This window comes from Mustela lutreola, chromosome 6, assembly GCF_030435805.1.
Source record: "Mustela lutreola isolate mMusLut2 chromosome 6, mMusLut2.pri, whole genome shotgun sequence".
Taxonomy (NCBI): Eukaryota; Metazoa; Chordata; class Mammalia; order Carnivora; family Mustelidae; genus Mustela; species Mustela lutreola.
The window spans coordinates 118,089,455-118,112,912 of record NC_081295.1 but is presented as its reverse complement, the minus strand read 5'-3'; the positions used below and the strand labels follow the sequence as shown (position 1 = coordinate 118,112,912).

Sequence of the window (23,458 nt, the reverse complement as noted above, 5' to 3'; positions counted from 1 at the left end):
GATTCTTAAATTCAGAGAACAACCTAGTGGTTACCAGAGGGGAGATGGGTGGGAGGATGGGTGAAATAGATGAAACAGATTAAGAGGTACAAAATTTCAGTTATAAAATAATTAAGTCATGAAGATGAAGAGTACAGCATAGAGAATATAGTCAATAACCACTGCAATAACTTTGTATGGTCACAGAGGGTGACTACACTTACTATGGAGGGCACTGAGCAGTGCAATGAATTGCTGAATCAACATATACACCCGAGGAGCACCTAGGCAGCTCAGTTGGTTAGGGGGTCAACTCATAAATTCAGCTCAGGTCATGGACTCAGTGCCAAACCAACTTGAGATTGTGCTTGAGATTCTCTCTGCCCTCCCTCAATACATGCCTTCCTGTGCACACACTCTAATAAATAAAATTTTTAAAAATATATATAGTACACCTGAAACTATTATAACATTGCATGTCAATTATAAATTTTAATTGAAATTTAAAATTTAAAATTTTTAATTCAATAATAAATTTTCAAAAGAAAAAAAGGCTGTAAATAGCAAAAGTTCTTAATGTTGGATGCACATAACCCATCTCGATCACCCACAGTGCAGGAAATACAAGCCACTCAATGCTTAATGAAAAACTCATCCATTCATTCAACAATCATTTACAGAACAATTCCTATGTGCCAAGCACTGTGCCTGAGGATATAGACATAATGATGAACAAGACAAACCTAGATCAAGCCCTCAAAGAGCTAACAAAGGAATTTAGGTCTCTATTTTTCCCATTTTCCCAGTAAAAGCCACTCTGACTTCTAGGTATCTATCTGCTCTCATGCTTACAGTTCCCCATAAAATAGATACAAATTAATAGGTAAATTATATCAAATAAAAACAAAATCTTTAAAAATGGACTCCTATTCCTGTCATAATTAATTTTAAGTTATCAGAAGCACAATTTATAAATAGAATAGTTCAACAAGCACACTTCCAAATATATAAGAATTAGGCTAGATGCTAAATGAAGTTTAAGAGAAATTAAGAACATATGAGGAGGGAAAAAATGTTATACGAAATATTAATTTTCATCACTAATTTATACACATTAACTAAATTTTTGTACAATGAACATGTACTGCTTAAGAAGCTCTAGAATAAGGGGTGCCTGGGTGGCTCAGAGCATTAAAGCCTCTGCCTTCGGCTTAGGTCATGATCCCAAGGTCTTGGGATCAAGGCCCACATAGGGCTCTCTGCTCTGCAAGAAGTTTGCTTCCTCTTCTCTCTCTGCCTGCCTCTCTGCCTACTGTGATCTCTGTCAAATAAATAAAATCTTTAAAGAAAAAAAAAAAGAAGCTATAGAATAGAACATATACGAGAAGTATAACAACAGTAAATTCTTGTTCTTGAAAAAACTGTCTACTGCAAAAACAGAGCAACTACCATATGAAGTTCAACTTCTTATCCTTCCATCCCAGTCTGTTTGTGGTCTGACCTTATTGAGACTCCTTGTCTTGTCAGCCCCAAGTCCATTTCTCCCCCTCTTCTTCTAGAAACAGCATTCTGAGACTTTCTAGTAGGGAGCCACTGCTCACCTCCTGGAGTGGAACCAGTAGTCTCGAATCTTTGCCAAGCCATTGCTTTCTATTCCCTTAGCTGCCAAAATGGTTCAGAGGTGAACGTATGACCTTAACAGATACAAACCAAAATCAATCTTGAAAAGAGGCTAATTTTAATGAGACTACTAAAGTGACCATAACCACAGACATATAATGCAGCTAAAATTCCTAAAAAGAACATAATAATAAATAGAATTCTCATTTCATGTGGCTGTGAAATAGTCATTAGTCACCCCTTTTGTTGAAATATACAACAGAAGAGCAACGAAAATACAATATTCAAAAAATTCCCCATTTCTAGGATTTAAAACTTCCTACTTGTCTCAAAGAGTAAAAATGTTGAATCCATATAAACCACAACCTGTTAAAATAGGTAAGTACAGTAAGAGAAAATACAGGTTACCAGACATATACATTAATCATATCTCCTCTGACAAAAATTTTAAAAAATAAGTTCAAAAATAAAGGTTATTATGCATAGTATTTTATGAGGCACCTAAAATGCCTCATTAAAAAAAAAACAACCTTGCATACATTTAAATTTAAGTAATTTTAGTAATTTTGATCAATTATTATCTTATTTTCAACACTAAAAAAATTACAGAATAGAATATATTAATAAATTATAGGGAAACAAAGTTCAATTCAAAATGAGAAAATAAAACTTAAGCCATTAGAACTTCCTAAGAGTAAAATGGGCTACTTTGTAATATAGAGACCTCCCCTTCCCAAAAACTAAACTATAACCAAAACTGCAAGTCTCTGAAAATATGACATCCTTGAAGAATTTGACAGATGTGCCAACTGTTTTTTTTTTTCTTGAAAGCATACAGTTGAACACATAATAATCTGTTGCATTTTTCTCTAGCATTGCAAAACTTTCCTGGCCTACAATGCACACGCTGCATCTATTACTATCTGATAGCATTGTTTTAAGAATCCACAATATTCATCTCTAACTAAACTCATATATAAACATTTTAATCTTCAAATGCCTATGAATTTTAGCAGTTAAGTATCATATATATTTTTTCCACAAAGTCTCAATACATTTCCTGAACTTTCAGCTTTCAGTTTCCTATTCGTCAATGGCTACAACTCCAGAGGCAATATATAAACACACCCCAGCCGTGGTATTTCCACTTTTGACAACAGTGGATGAACTCAGTATGACCAAACATAACTATAGCATATATAAATGGTACATGACAGTTAACACAGCAATAACAGGAATTTAATGATTTATAAAAATGGAAATGTAAATCATATTACTGATATAAAAGTTACAACATCAACAGTCTCTTTCTTTCTCAAATGTACAAGAATTGCAGGGCTTCTACCTAAAGAATCCTCCGAATACAAAAGAAGTTGCAGATTATAAGACAGAGAAAAAAAAATTCCCTTCTCCCTTAAAAAAAATGAAGACAGGAAAAAAGAAATCAAACCATGGGAAATAGAAGTAAGCGATCTGACTGATACAAAGCTTTGAGGACATGAAAAAAAATTTTTTTGTATACACTTGGATTATACAATTCAACTTCACAGTATTTGAAAATAAGAAAAATTCGTATTTTAGTAAAAATTAATCTAGTCCAGAAGCCTACTATCTTTGAAGGAATATAGCAGGATAAGCAAAGGTCCGGGGCATCTTTATGTAACCCACACCTGTTCCTTTCTGTAATCATGGGGAAGAATACAGAACATTATTACCAGCTACAAAATGATTTCATGATAAAATTATGCTTAAAGTGACAAAAAAGTATTTGTACACCATGCAAATTTTCCAAATGCAGGAAGGCCATCTTGCCTAAGTTTAAACAATACACTTCAAGGGGGAAAAAAAAACAAGTTTGATAATGATTTATTTGCTGGCTAGGAAGAGACATTATTTATATATGAGGAAAAAAATTACTCTGTAAAAAGGGGGTATTTATTGAGCATCTAGAGTGAAACTAAGCTTAGGATTTTACAGATCTTCCACCCCACTGCATCTCCACAGGAAAACAGTGTACAAAACAATGTTTAAACAAGTTTTTCACGATGATGTGTGGCATATACTAAAATCTAAGAAGCTAGAAAAGGTGTAAACTTGAGAGACTACTGTACTACAAGTATTGGGTTGGAGGCCCGGAGGTCAAAGAACAACAGCTCCCAACTCTTCATGCTAATCTTACCAGCACATCAATCTGTAAAATGATAGAAACAAAAAGCCCATTTCTTTTTGAAAATGCTATTTATGATTACAACACTATTGTATTTATAATTTAAATCTCTAAAAACGAAAGAAAGAAACCCTTTTCTTCTTAAGGCAGATTTTGGAGCCTTGGTGTCAAATATTACTTTAAGAATAGTAATGCTCATACAAGAAATGTAATTATGGACTTCTCATTAAGATGTGTGAATTACTGTCACATTTTTCCTAGTGGTAAAAATATTTTTTATCTTGGTTTTTAATAGCAATTAGTAGAAAAATTATCAGTAGTACTATTATAATTTCCACCCACACGGCTGAGAATCACACTAGGCCCGACAGTTAAAAAAAAAAAAAAAAAAAAACCAGCCCTAGTTTAGCTCTAAAAGGTACAGGCCTGCTCAGTAATTAGCTGTGGATCTTGAACATGTGATTTTACTTCCTCTGGACCTCAATGTCCTCATCTGAAAGGCAAGATGGCTGGACTAGAGGTTATTTCCCTCCCTTCCTCTCTGTCTCCCTGACTCTTTCTACTTTAAGGCTCTAGCGATTTAGGATCCAGCCTGGGGCTTCTGAGGATGGAGACAAAAATCTGCAGAAAAGGAATAAGGATAATGCACATGGAATATGGAGAGAAAAAAGTCCAAAATTCATGTTTATAAAAAGAAGTGGACAAACGGTTCATGATAGAAGATCATGAGCTTTATTGTCAAAATTAGTTTGAATACAAGTTTCAGTTATACTGCAATCAGGAAATAAAGCGAGAAATGCCAGAGATAACAGACTTAGAAACATTGTCTATAACACACAAGAACACCTCACAAATAACCCAAGAAATCCTCCCCACGTTCCCTCAGTACATACGGAGAGGACCTCATAATACCTGGCTTGATCATTCATAACTCTGCCCTAACATAATCACCAACTATCTTCCCACAGATTATTCCTCTCAGTCAATCTGACTTCATCACTTCAAACAAACCTAGACTATCTCCCCTTCAATATCACTCAATGCTTTCTGAAATGTATTTTCTCTTCTCTCAACTTATACTAATAATTTATCATGCTTTAATCATATTTGAAGCACCATTCTCAGTATTTGACATGTATCAGCTCATTTAATTCTCTCAACAGTCCTAGGAGGGAGGTCATGTAACTCGCTTAAGGTTACACAGCAGCAGAGCTAGGATTCCAACACAGTTCCAAGGAGACTGTCCTCTGAACTTGATAACTAGTCCTTCAAAGCTCAGATCAAGTTCTGTCACCTTTCTGAAGTTCTCAGCTGCTTAACAATCATTCTTGTCTCTTGAGTCCTTAAGTAAACCACTCATTTATGACTTACCATTGAACCTAGGTTGTTATTTATCTTTTGTGCACGTATTCTAAGAACAGGCTTTTTTCTCACTTATTCTGCAACAATGCTACTTAGAACCTAAGAGAAGCTAGTATCTGAAATCTGAAAGTGCTTATTAATGTAACTATAAATGACATTTCGTCAACATATCGGAGACATATACCAGACTCTGGGTTGAGTGCCTTTATATGTACAGTCTCATTTAATGCTCACAACTGCCCCTCCTCAATACTGCAAATGAGGAAGTGAGGCTCAGAGAAGCTATATATGTTATTCAATTTCACAGTGTAAGGATAGTCTTACTTAAGAGTCTGTACCACACTCTTCATCTGCAGTGCACCACAGAACACCTTGAAGAATCAGTCCTAACTAAAGTGAAGTTCAACTTGCACTTACTCTGCGGCATGACTCTGAACAATAAGGATTCAGGACCAGAGGTGCAGCTGTTGCCCCCAAGAAATTTGTAGTTCAGTAGGACTTTGGGACCAAACTGTCCTATCACTGGCAGAGTCACCATCACCAACTTAAAAATGTTAACTTATATTTTAAATCAAAATATCAGAATGGGGTGCCTGTGTGCCTCAGTGGGTTAAAGTCTCTGCCTTCAGCTCAGGTCATGATCCCAGGGTCCTGGGATCGAGTCCCACATTGGGCTCTCTGCTCAGTGGGAAGCCTGCTTCCCTCTATCTCTCTGCCTGCCTCTCTGCCTACTTGTGATCTGTCTCTCTGTCAAATAAGTAAATAAAATCTTTAAAAATATATATATCAGAATAATCCTGGGAAACGCTCTTCCACATCACTCACACTCCCTTCAGGCTCCCTCACTTCCTTTATGCTCAGACTCCTCTCTCTAAGCTTTTGTATTATAGAGTAGAAGGGTCCCATTAATCCTAACAACCATTAGGATATCTAAATTTAATTTAGTGAGATCTCAGACTCAAGGGTATATCTGATAGATTCCATGCCCATAATGAAATGAGTACTGAAAAACAGCTAGAAAAAATCAGTACCGAAAAGAGGGATATGAAAGTTACAGTGTAAATGAAAGAAAAAGCAAGAAAATGTGCACAAATATAAGGTAGAAAGTAGAGTCCAGCATAAATTCAGTGGAGAAACAAAGATAAATAATACCAAAATCTAATCCATTTTAGGATATTTGGCTCCTTTTTTCCTTTTCCTAGCCTCTAAAGGAAAAAGCCTCTATTTCCTTTAGAGGCTAGGAAAAGGAAAAAAGGAAAAGAAAAAGGAAAAAAGAAAAAAAGAAGGAAAAGGCTAAAGGAAATAGAAGGAAAAAATATATATATTCCTTCTATTTCCTTTAGAGGCTAGGAAAAGGAAAAAAGGAGCTAGATATCCTAAATATATATATATATTTTTTCTTTATAAAAAACAACTGAAAAACCATTTACTAGAAATAGTATATAAATTAGGAGATGTTTTCCAAGAAACCATTCATTTTAGAATTTCAGAGCTGCAAAGAAACCTTAAAGTACTACCTAATCCAACCCACCCATTTTACAATTAAAATAAGGCTCAGAAAGGTTGATTTTAAATTGCCTAAGAACAAATGGCTACTGAATCTCACCCCAATGTCTACACCTACCAAACTAAGCTTCCTAGAAATGTATTTTACTCCTCCATTTTCTGCTCTTAATAACTATTAATTAGTTTCTGCATAAGCATCTCACAATCTACTTATTATTGCTAATTCCCTTAGAAGAAAATAACCATTCTGGATTAGGTTAAAGCAATATGGAATTTTATTCTTTTATTCCCAAAGTCAGTAATCTCAAATAGGGTCCTGGTTCTTACCAGGAGATTCAAACATTTCCCAGAAGAGCATAAAGAAAAAAGATCTCCGAGAGGAGGAGTCAAGATGGCGGAGAAGTAGCAGGCTGAGACGACTTCAGCTAGCCGGAGATCAGCTAGATAGCTTATCTAAAGATTGAAACACCTGAAAATCCATCGGCAGATCAAAGAGAAGAAGAACAGCAATTCTGGAACAGAAAAACAACCACATTCTGAAAGGTGTTTTCCTTTTTTTAAATTCTTTTCTTTTCTTTTTTTTTTCTTTTTTCTTTTTCTTTTTTTCCTTTCTTCTTTTTTGAACCTCTTTTTATCCCCCTTCTCCCCCCTCACGATTTTGGATCTCTTCTAATTTGTTTAAAGCATATTTTCCTGGGGTTGTTGCCACCCTTTTAGTATTTTACTTGCCCCTTCATATACTCTTATCTGGACAAAATGACAAGACGGAAAAATTCAACACAAAAAAAAGAACAAGAGGCAGTACCGAAGGCTAGGGACCTAATCAATACAGACATTGGTAATATGTCAGATCTAGAGTTCAGAATGACAATTCTCAAGGTTCTAGCCGGGCTTGAAAAAGGCATGGAAGATATTAGAGAAACCCTCTCGAGAGATATAAAAGCCCTTTCTGGAGAAATAAAAGAACTAAAGTCTAACCAAGTTGAAATCAAAAAAGCTATTAATGAGGTGCAATCAAAAATGGAGGGTCTCACTGCTAGGATAAATGAGGCAGAAGAAAGAATTAGTGATATAGAAGACCAAATGACAGAGAATAAAGAAGCTGAGCAAAAGAGGGACAAACAGCTACTGGACCACAGGGGAGAATTCGAGAGATAAGTGACACCATAAGACGAAACAACATTAGAATAATTGGGATTCCAGAAGAAGAAGAAAGAGAGAGGGGAGCAGAAGGTATACTGGAGAGAATTATTGGGGAAAATTTCCCCAATATGACAAAGGGAATGAGCATCAAAATTTAGGAGGTTCAGAGAACGCCCCTCAAAATCAATAAGAATAGGCCCACACCCCGTCACCTAATAGTAAAATTTACAAGTCTCAGTGACAAAGAGAAAATCCTGAAAGCAGCCCGGGAAAAGAAGTCTGTAACATACAATGGTAAAAATATTAGATTGGCAGCTGACTTATCCACAGAGACCTGGCAGGCCAGAAAGAGCTGGCATGATATTTTCAGAGCACTAAACGAGAAAAACATGCAGCCAAGAATACTATATCCAGCTAGGCTATCATTGAAAATAGAAGGAGAGATTAAAAGCTTCCAGGACAAACAAAAACTGAAAGAATTTGCAAACACCAAACCAGCTCTACAGGAAATCTTGAAAGGGGTCCTCTAAGCAAAGAGAGAGCCTACAAGTGGTAGATCAGAAAGGAACAGAGACCATATACAGTAACAGTCACCTTACAGGCAATACAATGGCACTAAATTCATCTCTCTCAATAGTTACCCTGAATGTTAATGGGCTAAATGCCCCTGTCAAAAGACACAGGGTATCAGAATGGATAAAAAAGCAAAACCCATCTATATGTTGCCTCCAAGAAACTCATTTTAAGTCCGAAGACACCTCCAGATTTAAAGTAAGGGGGTGGAAAAGAATTTACCATGCTAATGGACATCAGAAGAAAGCAGGAGTGGCAATCCTTATATCAGATCAATTAGATTTTAAGCCAAAGACTATAATAAGAGATGAGGAAGGACACTTTATCATACTCAAAGGGTCTGTCCAACAAGAAGATTTAACAATTTTAAATATCTATGCCCCCAACGTGGGAGCAGCCAACTATATAAACCAATTAATAACAAAATCAAAGAAACACATCAACAATAATACAATAATAGTAGGGGACTTTAACACTCCCCTCACTGAAATGGACAGAACATCCAAGCAAAAGATCAGCAAGGAAATAAAGGCCTTAAACGACACACTGGACCAGATGGACATCAGATATATTCAGAACATTTCATCCCAAAGCAACAGAATACACATTCTTTAGTGCACATGGAACATTCTCCAGAATAGATCACATCCTCGGTCCTAAATCAGGACTCAACCGGTATCAAAAGATTGGGATCATTCCCTGCATATTTTCAGACCACAATGCTCTAAAGCTAGAACTCAACCACAAAAGGAAGTTTGGAAAGAATCCAAATACATGGGAGACTAAACAGCATCCTTCTAAAGAATGAATGGGTCAACCGGGAAATTAAAGAAGAATTGAAAAAAATCATGGAAACAAATGATAATGAAAATACAACGGTTCAAAACCTGTGGGACACAACAAAGGCAGTCCTGAGAGGAAAATAATATATAGCGGTACAAGCCTTTCTCAAGAAACAAGAAAGGTGGGCGCCTGGGTGGCTCAGTGGGTTAAGCCGCTGCCTTCGGCTCAGGTCATGATCTCAGGGTCCTGGGATCGAGTCCCGCATCGGGCTCTCTGCTCAGCAGGGAGTCTGCTTCCTCCTCTCTCTCTCTCTCTCTGCCTGAGTCTCTGCCTACTTGTGATCTCTCTCTGTCAAATAAATAAATAAAATCTTTAAAAAAAAAAAAAAAAAAAAAAGAAACAAGAAAGGTCTCAGGTACACAACCTAACCCTACACCTAAAGGAGCTGGAGAAAGAACAAGAAAGAAACCCTAAGCCCAGCAGGAGAAGAGAAATCATAAAGATCAGAGCAGAAATCAATGAAATAGAAACCGAAAACAGAATAGAACAAATCAACGAAACTAGGAGCTGCTTCTTTGAAAGAATTAATAAAATTGATAAACCCCTGGCCAGACTTATCAAAAAGAAAAGAGAAAGGACCCAAATAAATAAAATCATGAATGAAAGAGGAGAGATCACAACTAACACCAAAGAAATACAAACTATCATAAGAACATACTATGAGCAACTCTACGGCAATAAATTTGACAATCTGGAAGAAATGGATGCATTCCTAGAAACATATAAACTACCACAACTGAACCAGGAAGAAATAGAAAGCCTGAACAGACCCATAACCAGTAAGGAGATTGAAACAGTCATTAAAAATCTCCAAACAAACAAAAGCCCAGGGCCAGACGGCTTCCCGGGGGAATTCTACCAAACATTTAAAGAAGAACTAATTCCTATTTTCCTGAAACTGTTCCAAAAAACAGAAATGGAAGGAAAACTTCCAAACTCATTTTATGAGGCCAGCATCACCTTGATCCCAAAACCAGACAAGGATCCCACCAAAAAAGAGAGCTATAGACCAATATCCTTGATGAACACAGATGCAAAAATACTCAACAAAATACTAGCCAATAGGATTCAACAGTACATTAAAAAGATTATTTACCACGACCAAGTGGGATTTATTCCAGGGCTGCAAGGTTGGTTCAACATCCGCAAATCAGTCAATGTGATACAACACATCAATAAAAGAAAGAACAAGAACCATATGATACTCTCAATAGATGCTGAAAAAGCATTTGACAAAGTACAGCATCCCTTCCTGATCAAAACTCTTCAAAGTGTAGGGATAGAGGGCTCATACCTCAATATCAAAGCCATCTATGAAAAACCCACCGCAAATATCATTCTCAATGGAGAAAAACTGAAAGCTTTTCCGCTAAGGTCAGGAACACGGCAGGGATGTCCATTATCACCACTGCTATTCAACATAGTACTAAAGGTCCTAGCCTCAGCAATCAGACAATAAAAGGAAATTAAAGGCATCCAAATCGGCAAAGAAGAAGTCAAATTATCACTCTTCGCAGATATGATACTATACGTGGAAAACCCAAAAGACTGCACTCCAAAACTGCTAGAACTTATACAGGAATTCAGTAAAGTGTCAGGATATAAAATCAATGCACAGAAATCAGTTGCATTTCTCTACACCAACAGCAAGACAGAAGAAAGAGAAATTAAGGAGTCAATCCCATTTACAATTGCACCCAAAACCATAAGATACCTAGGAATAAACCTAACCAAAGAGACACAGAATCTATACTCAGAAAACTATAAAGTACTCATGAAAGAAATTGAGGAAGACACAAAGAAATGGAAAAATGTTCCATGCTCCTGGATTGGAAGAACAAATATTGTGAAAATCTCCATGCTACCTAAAGCAATCTACACATTTAATGCAATTCCTATCAAAGTACCATCCATCTTTTTCAAAGAAATGGAACAAATAATTCTAAAATTTATATGGAACCAGAAAAGACCTCGAATAGCCAAAGGGATATTAAAAAAGAAAGCCAACGTTGGTGGCATCACAATTCCGGACTTCAAGCTCTATTACAAAGCTGTCATCATCAAGACAGCATGGTACTGGCACAAAAACAGACACATAGATCAATGGAACAGAATAGAGAGCCCAGAAATAGACCCTCAACTCTATGGTCAACTAATCTTCGACAAAGCAGGAAAGACTGTCCAATGGAAAAAAGACAGCCTCTTCAATAAATGGTGCTGGGAAAATTGGACAGCCACATGCAGAAAAATGAAATTGGACCATTTCCTTACACCACACACAAAAATAGACTCAAAATGGATGAAGGACCTCAATGTACGAAAGGAATCCATCAAAATCCTTGAGGAGAACACAGGCAGCAACCTCTTCGACCTCAGCCGCAGCAACATCTTCCTGGGAACAACGCAAAAGGCAAGGGAAGCAAGGGAAAAAATGAACTATTGGGATTTCATCAAGATCAAAAGCTTTCGCACAGCAAAGGAAACAGTTAACAAAATCAAAAGACAACTGACAGAATGGGAGAAGATATTTGCAAAGGACATATCAGATAAAGGACTAGTGTCCAGAATCTATAAAGAACTTAGCAAACTCAACACCCAAAGAACAAATAATCCAATCAAGAAATGGGCAGAGGACATGAACAGACATTTCTGCAAAGAAGACATCCAGATGGCCAACAGACACATGAAAAAGTGCTCCATATCACTCGGCATCAGGGAAATACAAATCAAAACCACAATGAGATATCACCTCACACCAGTCAGAATGGCTTAAATCAACAAGTCAGGAAATGACAGATGCTGGCGAGGATGCGGAGAAAGGGGAACCCTCCTATAGGTGGGAATGCAAGCTGGTGCAGCCACTCTGGAAAACAGCATGGAGGTTCCTCAAAATGTTGAAAATAGAACTGCCCTATGACCCAGCAATTGCACTATTGGGTATTTACCCTAAAGATACAAACGTAGTGATCCAAAGGGGCACGTGCACCCGAATGTTTATAGCAGCAATGTCCACAATAGCCAAACTATGGAAAGAACCTAGATGTCCATCAACAGATGAATGGATCAAGAAGATGTTGTGTATATACACAATGGAATACTATGCAGCCATCAAAAGAAATGAAATCTTGCCATTTGCGACAACATGGATGGAACTAGAGCGTATCATGCTTAGCGAAATAAGTCAAGCGGAGAAAGACAACTATCATATGATCTCCCTGATATGAGGAAGTGGTGATGCAACATGGGGGCTTAAGTGGGTACGAGAAGAATAAATGAAAGAAAATGGGATTGGGAGGGAGACAAACCATAAGTGACTCTTAATCTCACAAAACAAACTGAGGATTGCTGGGGGGAGGGGGTTTGGGAGAAGGGGGTGGGATTATGGACATTGGGGAGGGTATGTGCTTTGGTGAGTGCTGTGAAGTGTGTAAACCTGGTGATTCACAGACCTGTACCCCTGGGGATAAAAATATATGTTTATAAAAAATAAAAAATTTATAAAAAAAAAAAAGAAAAGAAAAAAGATCTCCGAAAGCTGATCAAAAGCAAGCCAAACTGATAAACTACAATCCACTGGGAAAGGAATCAAGCCCAAGACCCCTGGAGGCTGGATGACAGCTAGTGGGAAATGCAATGGATATAACTTATTTTCCCGTTTCTATTTTATGCCCTCCTAACTAACCACAGGTTCCTATCTTTCTGACAAACATCAATGCCAGGAGTCTGTAAAGAAAAGAAATGAAGAGAGTATCCTGTCACTTTCAGCAAAGGTGGCTTTTAGACAGAAACTATCTTGACCAGGAAATATGGCGTGAGGGATAAGTTTTAACATAAACCCATAGACTCTTACCTTTAGCCTTAAAAACACCAGGAAGTCCTGAAAATGCGTTATGTACACTTAGAATTTCCTCCACTGAAAAGCACTTCAAGATACGTTGGGCTGGAAGGAACTCATCCTAGGCTGTGGCCTCATGAAGTCTGTTATTTACACACTGCTCCCCCCATAAACTGTGGGCCCTGCCAGCCACTGTACTCCAGGGTATTTGAACTGATCCTGAAGTCTAAAACAGAACCTTAGCTTAAATACAGTGAACACATAGGCCTTAATACTGATGTGTTTGCCTATAGAAGGCTGACTGAAACCTTCTCTGGAAGGGAAGAAAATGTCTTCGTTTACTTTAGGAACATAGCTTCCTTTATTATGTACATGAAGTTCATTCTAGATTAGGAACAATCTCCTGCTTTAACATCTTAACCAAATCAAGATTATTATACTGAAAATGAAAAGGACAAAAAGATTAAAAGAGTCATTATAAAGTTAGAAACAAACTATTTTAGTGACTCAATGAATTTAGGAAGTAAGAGTAAAAATAACCAACAAGAATAATGAAGTGACTGGGTGCCTGGGTGGCTCAGTGGGTTAAGCTGCTGCCTTCAGCTCAGGTCATGATCTCAGGGTCCTGGGATCGAGTCCCACATCAGGCTCTCTGCTCAGCAGGGAGCCTGCTTCCCTCTCTCTCTCTCTCTCTCTGCCTGCCTCTCTGTCTACTGTGATCTCTCTCTGTCAAATAAATAAAATAAAATCTTTAAAAAAAAAAAAAAAAAGAATAATGAAGTTACTAACAGCTGAAGAGGAAAACTGGGAAGAGCTTTTCAGCTGGGGGTAAGGGGAGGGGTGTTCGTGTGCAGCTGCTACAGGGATGGTATTTAAACATATTTAGTTTCAAGACATAGGTAAAAATTTGGGCCTCAAGTTTAGACAAAAGATAGAGATTTGCGGTCTAGAAAGCAGAGCAATGATTAAGTTTATAGAGAAAGAGAAGGTTATGGAAAAGACAATAGCAACCCTCAGATATTACACTTTGAAGATAACCTAACCTTTCAGATGAATAATACTTATCATACAGATATGGAATATTTGGACTGCTTTGTTCTAAATGAAAAGCTAAAAAAAAATTAATTTTTTTCTCAGGCTATGAATTAACAGGAAAAAAAACTAACAATTAAAATAGTTTCAAAATTATGGTTTGTCCAAAGTCAAGTCTCTGAACTAAAACACAATGCTTCTGAAGTTTCTCTATTTATAAGAAAACTTTTGGAAAAAACAGAAAAATCTGATGCACCAATACTACTACTATTTTACAATAGTGGTGAGAACTTAAAAGAACATTAACCAAAATGCGGATAATTAATAAATCTGGAGAACAGGTATATGGAAGTTCATAATACTATTCTCCCCAGTTCTGTGTAGTTTAAAACTTCCATAGTTAAAAAAAAAAAGTCTTTAAAAAGCCTACCTACAGATATTTTAAAAATTCTTTTCAATGATTCCAGGGTCCTGGGATCGAGCCCCGCATCAGGCTCTCTGCTCAGTGGGGAGCCTGCTTCCCCCCTCTCTCTCTGCCTGCCTCTGGGCCTACTTGTGATCTATCTGTCAAAAAAATAAATAAAATCTTTAAAAAAATAAAACTTTTTTTGAGAAAGCATGAACACAAGTCGGAGAGGGGCAGGGAGAGGGAGAGAAAGACTCCCAAGAAGGCTCCACCCCCAGCAAGAGCCCAAGGTGGGGCTCCATCTCATCACCTGAGCCAAAAATCAAGACCAACTGAGCCACCCAGGCACTCCAGATATCTTAAAAATTCTATCTGTCGTTAAGGCTTGACAACTCAAAACAAAATTCTAACAGACAAAAACTTTTCAAATAATGTTTTATTGATTCTCAATAGATTAATCAAATTTAATGTGTATGAAAGGGAGAAAAGATCCTGTCATTTTAGAGGACTATAAATATGTTCATTAAAAAGAAAAAAATCCATTTACCCATGTTGGCTGACGCTGAAGAATTGTTATTTTTCTCTTCAAAGAACTTTTATTTTTGTTAAAAAAAAATATATATATATATATATATAGTCCATATAAACATATGGTTTTAGTTACGAAAAGCAAAATAAACATTTATTCCCAGTATCAATGATTGATTCATTGGACATGCTGGTTAGCTATCATATTATCTCAAACATCTTCCAACTCTAGTAAATAATCAAACAACTTTTTACAGAGATGCAAAAAAAAAAAAAAAAGGGCCAATATCCATAAATTAGAAACAAATATTTAAAATTATATAAACTAATGAGGGGGGAAAGTTGAAAGTTTTTAACAATGATCATAGTTTAAGCTAGGATTTAAATAGATGAAATTTAAGTCGTATCACTCTACTGAGACCATGATAGTACCGCAACTAGCAGAGAACAAATTGACCGCTTAGATTTACCACTTACTGATAAGCAAGAGTAGTATATATGGTTTACAAGCGCATATCTTTCCTCTCTATGATAAACAGCACCACCCAAAAATGATAAGTAGATTTGTTTGCCTTCTCTTCATCTGTAAGTTCCAAGAAATAAAAACTATACATGTCTGTGCAAAACCTAGCACGCTGTAGGGGTACAACTCTTCTAACAGGAATAATCACTACCTTCAATTCCCAGAAAAGTATTGTTAGCTATCAGTCTCACTTCCTAGGTGATGTGCATAGGATAACAAAATCAAGCAGGGTTTCCTTGCTGGCAGTTCTGCCTTCAATCATTTTCAGAATCTTATTTCTTCTAATGAAACAGGTCATTAGGAAACTTTAGAGAGAAGCAGAGTGTATACATCTATGTAAAGACAAAAGAAGGCTGACAGAGATTCTCTTTTTCCCCATCACTATGAAAGCACTGATGAAGTCTGAATTGAGGTATTTCACTTTTTGCAGGTAACAAGATCACTGTCCTCTTCAACAAATTGTTGTAGCTTTTTTCCTAATTAAAGTAAAAATTACATACCGTAAAGTGTCCAGATCTTAAGTAGTCAGCTCAATAAGTTTGATCAAGCGCATACACCAACAACTGGTAAATCTCAATGTTCCTTGTATTAGGCCTTGCAACTTCTCTGTAAGTTAAAAATTATATGAAAATAAGAAGTTACACAACAAGTATACACTGAATTAGCATTACCTAAGTCAAGTTACAGAACACTTCTATCTCCCCAGAAAGGTCCCTTTTGCCCCCTTCTAGTCTACCACAACCCTTACCCAGAAGCCACTGTCCTGATTTCTATCACCACACCTAAAGTTTTGCCTGTTCTTATATTTCTCATAAATGGCATCATTTGGTACATACTTGTGCCTCACTTCTCTTGCTCTGAATAATATTTCTGAGATTCATTTATGTTGTGTGAATCAGTAGTCCATTCCTATTATGAAAAAAGCTGCATGAACATTTTACATCAATCTTTTTGCAAACATGTACTTTATTCCCCTTAATGCAATAAGATTTCACTTAAAAAGGGGAGGGTTCCAACATATAAATGAGCCCATAAAGTCATATAGTATAGAAAGATGGACTGATTGCCCTAAACATATCACAAAAATATATAGTTATATAAAATACAAAAAATATAGGTGTTTTATCTGTGTGAGTATGTATATAAATGAATAGATTCTGAGAAGTCCACCTGGAACCAACAAAGATTTTTTAAAAACTTACAAAGTTCATAGTGAAAATAAATCTAAGATGGGAATGCTGTCTGTTTAATTTTTCTTAGTAAGTATTATGTATTAACCCAAGAATGCTTCAAAAGAGAAACAGATTTCTTTCCACCTAAGTTGCCCTGTTCTGCTTCAATGAAATAGCTCCTTCTCATAACAAATCTCCTCTCCAAACTAGAACTTCAAAATATTAAATGTTACCTCCACTACATAATAATTTTTTATGCAAGGTGTAAAACTCAAAATATGTGTTAAAATTACAAGTTTTATCGTATTGTCTTGCTTTTTAAAAAAGTTAAACAGGGAAATAATCCATTGGCTAATACTTAACATGGGTAAAGACCATTCCATCTTCATGGAGAATATATTCTGAAAAGGACTCAATCTCTAGAATGTTTTCTCCATCCCAAAAAGTAATTTACTACAGCATTAAATCTATGACAAACACATCTCGACTTTGAAATCCCACTGCGTAATTTTCAGCTGAAAGCAGAGGAGGTTCTTTAATTTCCAGAGGTAGTAACATTAAGTAACATACATACAAATCTGATTTTTTAAAAGATCTGTTTGAAATTCCCAGACCTGCTTTTGATAATTAGATGATCATTTTTAGGGACTAGAAGTGGATCCTCATTTAACATCACTTATAAATTGCCAAGATGGAGGCAGAATGCTACAAATGGTTCTAGAAATTTACCACTGCTTGCTTTAGGAAGGGTTTGCAACTATAAAAGGAGGAAACAACCCTGTTTTAAAGATGTTTGATCTTTGTTCATCTTTTATTCCTCCTCCCCCAAAATGAGCAACTTCAAGGACACACAATTCTAATGTACTACGTTTTTAAAAAACATTCTTAGCATTTGGAGGTTCCTTAACTTTCACAGATGTGTGATTTTTCACTTAACCCATTATTCACTCTGAAAATACATCATTTTCACTTTTCTAATAATTATACCATTTTCTAAAACTAGGAAAACAGTTTTGATTAACTTACAAAAACAACAGCAGCTCTATAAACAGCTACAACCTCCAACTTTCATTATCTTTTTCCTGTTTTAAAGAATTACAATCTTATTCTTATTTTTAAAGTGTTTTTCTTCCAGACCAAGAGTAGAAAACAGATACAATAAATGTGTAGACCCCATACTCCCTCTGGTGGTCCTTTATTCTCATTAACTAGCCGTTTTCCAAAAGACTGGAAGTAAATACTAAATTAAGCATAAAATGAACTTGCTCCATTTAAGGATTATATATAGCCTTAAATGTTTAAGTTTCAACTGAGTACAGGCCCATTCTTTTCACTAAAAAACACGAGATATAATCATTTTGAGTACTTGAATTTTAGTGTTTCAAATACTGCTAAAATATCCTTAGTAACCTGTTACACAGATTAGTTACAAGGGTGCATAAGGACCTACTATAACTAATTTTAAACTGTCTCTTCTGACAGAAGAGTCTTTTACCTGGTATGTATCTTTTTCATAAATTAAGTCATACTTAAGTAGTTATCGATTTTTTTTTAAGATTTTATTTATTTATTTGACAGAGAGAGAGATCACAAGTAGGCAGAGAGGCAGGCAGAGAGAGAGGAGAAGCAGGCTCCGCGCTGAGCACAGAGGCTGATGCCGGTCTCAATCCCAGGACTCTGAGACCATGACCTGAGCTGAAGGCAGAGGTTGAACCCACTGAGCCACGGAGGCGCTCTTGGTTACTGTTTTTAAATCAATAGTTACTTTCATACTAACAACCACTTAATCTCCTATGTGTATAGATTTCATTTTCTTTTACACTTTGGGGATATATTATCAGAAGTTAAAAATGCCCTGTAGGTCATTCCTCTCTCCTTGGCCATCTTGGCGACTGCTCTTGGTTGGAGTTTGTCCTGCATCTAAAGCAAGAAGATGGTGGCTGCACAGAAGAAAAAGTCACTGGAGTGAATTATCTCTAGGCTCCAACTCAATATAAGTGAACAGTACATGATGGGGTACAAGCAGACAAAATGATCAAAGATGGCCAAGCAAAACTGGTAATCCTAGCCAACAACTGCCTGCCTTGAGGAACTCTGAAATACAGTACTACATCACATTGGCCAAAACGTGTTCATTGCTAAAGCGGCAATAATATTGAATTGGACACAGCATGTGGAAAATACCAAAGTGTGCACCCTGGTTATCAATGATCCAGGCAATTCTGGTATCATTAAAAGCATACCACAAAAGACTGGTAAAAAGTAAATCATGCAAAATTTTTCTTTAATAGGGGTGCCTGTGGGGCTCAGTGGGTTAGGCCTCTGCCTTTGGCTCAGGTCATGATCTCAGGGTCCTGGGATCGAACCCCCACATCTGGCTCTCTGGTCAGCAGCTGTATATTATAAAATATACAGCTCTCTGCGCAGCTCTCTGCTCAGAGCTCTCTGCTCTGCTTCCCCCTCTCTCTCTGCTTGCCTCTCTGTCTACTTGTGATCTGTCAAATAAATAAAATCTTAAAATTTTTTTCTTTAATAAAACTTTAATAAAAGCCGGAGATTGTTTGATAAAACAAAATGCACTGTAGAAAATTCAGAAATGTATAATTAAAAAATCTAATTTATTAATCAGCTAGGTTAAAAAGTTTAAATAGTTTCAGGGTGCCTGTCTGGCTCTGTCGGTGGAGCATGTGACTCTTGACCTCCAGATTGTGGGTTCAAGTACAACACCGGGTGTACAGATTTCTTTAAATCTTTTTTTTTTTTTTTTTTAAGATTTTATTTATTTATTTGACAGACGGAGATCACAAGTAGGCAGAGAGGCAGGCAGGGGGGTGGGGGGAGCAGGCTCCCTGCTGAACACAGAGCCTGATGTATGGCTCGATCCCCAGGACCCTAGGATCATGACCTGGGCAGAAGGCAGAGGCTTTAACACACTGAGCCACCCAGGTGCCCCAAATTACTTAAATCTTAAAAAAAAAAAAAAAGTTCAAATAGTTTCAGAATTATAAAATATACATATTTGGTTGTTCAGTATTAAATAATTACAGAATTTGCTGTGGCAAAATATGTACAATATAGATTTTTTTCTTGGGGTGCCTGGGTGGCTCAGCCAGTAAAGCATCTGCCTGCTGCTCAGGTTAATGATACCAGGGTCCTGGGACCAAGACCCAGTCGAACTCCCTGCTCACAGGGAGCCTGCGTTCTCCCTCTGCCTCTCTCATTAATAAATAATAAAATCTTTTTTTTAAAAGTACAGATTTTTTCTTTAGGAATTGTGAAAAATTACAGTAAGGGCCTGTATAGAGATATTCCAGTATGACATGCATATTACTGTCAAATAAAGCCACATTGATGTCTAAGAGGATCATCTGATTTATTCCTCAAATTAGCTATTTTAATAAATGTCCTTGTTTTTTTGTGGTCCTATTCATTCAAAAATATTTGCCCACTCCCAAATTCAAAATTCAAAAGGAACCACACCTGAGGATAAATGACTGAAACACACTCACAATGTTTACCATATAGATGTGAGACTTCAACTTATGCTTAATTTTGAAACTGAAATGTGGTTGATAATTTTATGATATGGTCTACCACAAGTTAAAGTGGACAAAAAAACCCAGTAAAATACCTAAAAACTGAATTTGAAAATGGGTTTTTAATTACAGTTACTTTATAAAGTTCTTAAATTATGCTTTTATATAAATAAAACTATGAAATATAAGTTTAATTTATCATATGTGGTATATTTAAATATCACCATAGGTTACAGATTATAATACTTATTATACATAGTAAATTACACACAGTAGTTAAACTAGTATATTCCTATACACTTTAAAGAACAATCACCTAAATCATCCAAAACAATGAGGACCCCCAGACTTATAAGATTCCTTACAACTATCTATATAGAATAAAACCAACTCTACAGGACAAATCACTGTTCAGCCAACCTACCGTAAGCATCAAAAAGACAACTTAGCTTTAATAGCAATAATTTCTTCTACAGCTACAGAAAGACTATGTTCTTTCTTCTCTAGACGGATTCATTCTAAGCTAAGAAACTTTTAGGAAACTAAATAACCCAAAGTATGTGTTCTCTTCCAATCCAAGAATAAACAGAAAATTGAAGTTTTAATTAGTTGCCTAATCCAGTATTTTGCGTTTTTCATGTTGAACTGGTTAAAATTATGTTTTAAAAAAGAAATTCATCTAAACTACCATAACTAAAAAATTAAAGATTCAGAAAAATATTTGTTCTGTTAAATGTTGTAAAGACAAAGACCTCATAACTTTAAGCCCATCGTTTTAGTGACAGAAAACATTTCATAAAACCATCTTTGATTTTGTTTTTAAAAATCCCAGTCACAACAAGCCTATTGGTTAAAGCATTTAGCTTTAAATGGTGTTACTAATTAGCTAGGTAAATAGTAAAATTATAATTCAGTAAAATACTAATAAAGTAGCATAATTAAATCAAAACTGTAACTTTGTTCTTAAGAAGTAACACTTCTATTAAATAAATATAAATCATCCCCAGAAGATAAAGACACATCAGAAAAAAATTGAGCTAAATCAGGTGTTATAAATAAATTTAAATATGTAAAAACTACATTTAAAAATTGTTATGCATTATTTTCAAATGTATTTTTTTCTGTAGATGCCTTATATTGGTCAGGGCCGTAACTGCAGATAAAGTAGAGGTCAGTTGGGAGAAAGACAAAGAGAAAATGGTAAGTGAAAGTATCACAAATAAAGATTTCCCTAAAAGAATAAAAAAATCTTTCAAGTCTATCCTTGAATTTTGATTCAAACACCAAGAGAGAAAGCTACTATAATTCTCTAAAGTAAAAACCCTCGGGAGTTGGGGGGGGGTGGGGGGACAGAATTCCATAGACTATTAAAAATACTTAACCGAAATATGCCTTAACTTTTCCCTTGTCCACAATCTAACAAAATGGTAAGACAATGAAAATAAACACTCCTGTCTACCTTCAGCGAGGCAAAGAAAGCTCCCATTCAACGCTAAGCCTTATTCCAATGGAAAACATCCTCCTGAAAAGTAAATCCAAAACCACGAGCTCAAACTACTTCATGCAGAATTTTCTGAATGGCGGCCAAACGTTGTACACGCTGTCCTGAACCACAGATATCTAGAGTTCTGCATTCTCCATTTACTTTGTACCTTACTATGCTTTTGCCACCACTGCAGAAACCGAACTGTTAAGTAAGACTACAATGTTCCTCCAAGCTCGTCCTACACGCTGCTGACCCCATCGAATGGTTAGGTTTGTTTTTAAATCAATACTGGGTTTGGCTTCTATACGATCGCCAGCACAGCTTTTCAGACATCAGTGGAAGCAGTTCTAACATTCTAGGAGTGAACCGAATGAGGAGCCCTAGAACAAGTTTTAACTGGCTTTCACCTGGCAAGAGAATAATCACCTGTTAAAACGGCGCTGCACCGGCACCCTCCAAGAGCGGCCGAGCACCGGGATGCTGTATCCCAGCCACTTGTCCCAGGCGGCAGGTGAAGGCGGAGAACACGCATCCACACCCACCGCCCGGGGAGCGCAAACCGAAAGCGAGGAGCGCAGCCGCGGGACACTCGGTTATCCTCGCCCGCCACGGGCCCCGCCAGGTGTGCGCGGCTCCATCGCGCCCGGCGTCCCGGCGCACCGCTCACCCCGGCTCGACTTCGCCCGCCGCCCGGGCCCCAGAAGGCGAAGTTTCTCTCCCGCCCGCGGCGGCTGCTGCTCACGCGCCGCCCGGCTCTCGGCGGGTCCCGCAGCCTGCTCCGGGCGGTCGCGGTCACAGGCGCCGGGCCTCGGGCGAGTCGGGGGCCGCCGACGGGAGCCGGAGCCGGGACCTGTCACCTCGGGCGGGAAACAAAAGCCGGGTGAGGACAAGCCGGCGCGACCGGCCTCGCCTCCGCGAGGGGGAGCGCGGCGGGGGCGGGGAGCGGCTCTCGCGGCCGCCGGACTCCGCGCCTCCCAAAGGGAGCACCGGCCTCGAGGGCCGGCGGGTCACAGAGGGGCTCCGCAGTGGGGCTAGTGGCACCCGGCGCGCTCGCCTCGAGGCTTGCCCGGCACCGTTCGCCCCGAAGCGCCGCTCCGGGGGCTGGGAACCCATGCGTGAGGGTGCGCCGCAGCGCGGCGGCCCCCGGACCGCGAAGGAGGGAATTCGGCTCCCGAGGCGCTGCGGCCGCCCGCCCCATCCCTATGGCCATGGCGCCGGTACCTGTCGCAGTGGTTGCTCCTCGGCCCGGTCTCTCTCTGCCTCACCCGCGCGCTGCTCTGCCCCCAGCCCGCCCGGCAGGCCGTCCGCGCGCTGGACGCCGCCGCCCGAGACTGGCAGCGCCCGCGAACCGGCCCGAATCCCCCGGGCAGCGCCCGGCACGGTCCCGCCCCTGCCGGCCGCAGGACCCGCCTTCCATAGGGCCCTGGGGCTGTCAGTCCGCCCCCAAAAGGCGCGCGGGCTGTCGCTCCGCCTGTCCGGATTGGTGGCCGCGCGCCGTCCATGCAAATGAGACCCCGCCCCCGTCCATTTGCACCTCCGCCTTGGTGTAAACTCCGCCTCTCCACAGCTGCCCACGTGTCTGGCCCTTGGCCTTTGTGGGGCGGGAGGGAAGGGATGGAGGAAACTGACCGACGCCCCCTCACACCATCTCTTACCTCCAGAGAAACTCATGCCTAAACAAGCTAGTTGACTTCACATCTGAATAGTATCTCTGAAAGCTCTACCCTCCTGTTTACCCGGCCTACCC

The 23,458-nt window shown here is 38.3% G+C and overlaps 1 protein-coding gene across 6 annotated transcripts in view; it reads right to left on the bottom strand.

Annotated features, from left to right (window-relative positions):
* The window catches only part of FKBP5 (FKBP prolyl isomerase 5), a 121,644-nt gene extending 98,566 nt beyond the window's left edge, over nucleotides 1-23,078 (bottom strand). For 3 of the 6 annotated variants that reach the window (XM_059178526.1, XM_059178525.1, XM_059178530.1), the window contains exons 1-2: nucleotides 22,933-23,078; nucleotides 16,018-16,123 (exon numbers count right to left, since the gene is read on the bottom strand). The gene's annotated coding sequence lies outside the window, so the exon portion shown is untranslated. Of the gene's footprint in view, nucleotides 1-16,017; nucleotides 16,124-16,353; nucleotides 16,405-22,137; nucleotides 22,452-22,932 lie in introns of those variants that run through there. The other 3 variants (XM_059178529.1, XM_059178527.1, XM_059178528.1) reach the window with 2 other exon arrangements.
* Nucleotides 23,079-23,458: the final 380 nt, after the last annotated feature.